Here is a 3,011-nt window from a genome sequence, read left to right on the forward strand (position 1 = left end):
CTATCTCCAAACAACCAACCACGGCATACATCAGCCGTTTAATAATTTCCAAACAACCCCGACCTAGGGTTTAATTCAACTATTAATTACTCTACACAATTTAATATCTCACATAAAGGAAATATTTTTGAAAAGAATTAATTAACTCACCTCAGTTAATCTGGAAAAGAAAATCGACTAATCGCCCACATTGGCATCGCCTATTGGACTGCCATAATGCCCTTGGATTCCCATATCGAACCTCCGGCCCACTCCTCAAGCCCCATATTATTTTCCAGGGCTTTCCCCAATTTTTTCTGGATTTTTCCACTATTTTTTCCCAATTTTCCATATTTTCTTTTTCTATATTTTTTTTCTTTATTCTTCTCCTTCCTCCATTCTCCCGTGCCTTCTTCTTCTTCTTCCCAGACTCCATGCGCGCGCAGCGCCTGTGCGCGCACAGCAACCGGCCACTGGTCGGCCACCGCTGCAGCTCACTTCCGGCCACTGGTCGGCCGCTTCTCATCGCTGCGCGACCGCTGGCCACCGACGCTTCAAGCACGAGCCATCGCGGCCTCCCCTGCGCGACGCTGTCGCTGCACAGCTGCTGCCCTCGCGTCCGCCATGGCCGACCACCAAGCTTCGCTGCTACAGGCCGCGGCTGCCTCCTCGCTGCTGCTGCGTCGCTCTCAACCTGAGCTCTCATGCTCTCCCTCGCGAGCTCTCTGGTTCAAAATTTTAGGGGGGGCGTACTGTGGAAGCTTGCCCAACAAGCTCGCGCATCCCCTTAAAATATCTAAGTAATTTCCATAATTACTCATTTGCCCCTCTTTAATCTCATTCTCTCAATTTTTCAAATTTGCCGAGACATTCACTAGGAAGCTTCAAGGAAGCTTCCTCACACGGCTATATATATATACTAATTACATATAAACTCCACTAATTCTCATTAATTGCACTTGAGAATCTCTTAATTCCAGTTAGAAATTTTTGATAATATCACTTGGACCCTCCTAGCCTAATTTAATTATCCTTAAGCCACACCAAGACTTGATTTCTTCAAAAATTAATAATTGACTTTACTCGATAAAGCCGATTTCGTCCCTATGCCTGCAAGGGACCTTTATTTGATCCGAAAATGCTTCAGGGTTGCCTTACTCACAAAATTGGACCGCCCCTAGGGTCCCCTTAGCTTCCCGAAAGTCCCCTGCAACTATTCGAGACTAGCACCCATTCGGGCTTATATCAAAATTATTCCCGGTCGGATCGCTTCCAACGCCATAAGCCTCGCTTCGAGACGCTTATCAATCTTATGCCCTCTTCCCTGGACATCTAAGTCCCGAGGCACTCCTTGCTGCCAACTCGGCAAATTTCATTAATCTAATCGACTCTTGGGCTTCTCGAACCACCTGAGATCCTTTCAAAATAATCAAAAATTATTTATCTTCAATACCATGTAATACCGGGTATTACACATGTTTTATGCAATTTCATAGTTAACGTACATACTTAAATAGATCTATTATTTTCCAATGCAGATCGAAAAAATATGATATGCAATTTTGGTTGGAGAATGGCATGGTGGCGTAATCAAGGGTTATCAGAGTCACTTGGACATGTTTTAGTTTAGGGTTGATTTGTATGTGCTTTTGAATGGTACTGTGTAATGAGACGAGACAAGATTGATCTTTCTAAATGATCAAATGTGTTATACTTAAATAAATCTATTGTATACAGTTGTTATACTTATTGTGTGTAGCGGGTGAATCTTTTAAAATTGTTGATGGTTTTTTGTTGCCGTGGTTATTGAATCTTTTTGTTGATGGTTCTTTGTTTTTTACCGGTGGTTGACCTTTGCCGGCGGTTTCTGAAATCCATCGATAAATTTAAGACTTTGCTGGTGGTTTTTTAAATCGCTGGAAAATACTTTGCCTGGCTGTTTTTAAACCGCTGGCAAAGTTTTGACTTTGTCGGTGATTTTTCAAAATCGTTGGGAAAAGTATTTTCTGGCGGTTTAGAAATATCGCCAGTAATGGTTATTTTTACTGGCAGTTTATGAAACTGCCGGTAAATAGTCTTTTCCGGCAGTTTCCAACCGTCGGCAAGCTTTCCCGACGGAGGTATTTCCGGCGGTTATAATTACCTCTAGTAAAACTTTTACCGGCAATTTTTTAACTTTTTCCAACAGTTTTTTCACTGCCAGAAAAAGTCGAAACTCTTGTAGTGGTTGGTTGTAGTTGTTGATGGGTGGTTTTGTGGTGTGTGGATAAAATATGAGCCCTGGTTTAATGTCTTATGTATGGTTGGGATTTGTGTGGCATTTAGGTTCAGCCAAGGAGGCGGTGATCCTAGAAGAGCTCAGAGTTCTGGTGGAGTTCGTGCTCATGGAAGATGAGGCTTCGAGCTAGGTAAGGGGTGACCCCAAGAGTGGTGGTCTTGCATGCATTTGTAAATGTTTTCTTTATGAGTTACATGTAGTGGTAACACTTGCATTATATGAGTTCTAGGGTACCTATGGCCATATGGAGGACTGGTGTTGTGGGAGGGGTTGATTGATGCCTTAACCTATGGAGGTTATGAGGGCATGGAAGACTACCCATGTTGCATTGCATTTTTGCATTACATGCTTTCTCATGCTTCATTTACTTATGCATTGCACCCTTACTGAGTCTTTATAACTCATGAGATTTTACCTCATGTTGTAGATGTTGTGAGTCCAGATGCAAGCAGGGATGGCGTCGGGAGGATGATATGGCGACTAACATTGTTTCCCAAGTTTGTGAATTGTATTATCTCTTGTATGTATTCATGTGGTGGTATTGGTAGATATCCTTGGATTGAATGTAAATGTTGTTGAGTGTTAGATGTTTCTAGTTGTGATCACCATAATGTGATATGTGATTGTGAGATGGCTTGATGTACATGGCTTTAGTTAGTGGCGCCAAGTTTCGGATCAGGTAAGGATCGAAAAGGTACGTTCCCATAAATCCCCAGCACTTAGTGGATGTTTGATACACTAGTTTTGTGTCTGG

Source organism: Diospyros lotus, chromosome 13, assembly GCF_014633365.1.
Source record: "Diospyros lotus cultivar Yz01 chromosome 13, ASM1463336v1, whole genome shotgun sequence".
NCBI classification, from domain to species: Eukaryota; Viridiplantae; Streptophyta; class Magnoliopsida; order Ericales; family Ebenaceae; genus Diospyros; species Diospyros lotus.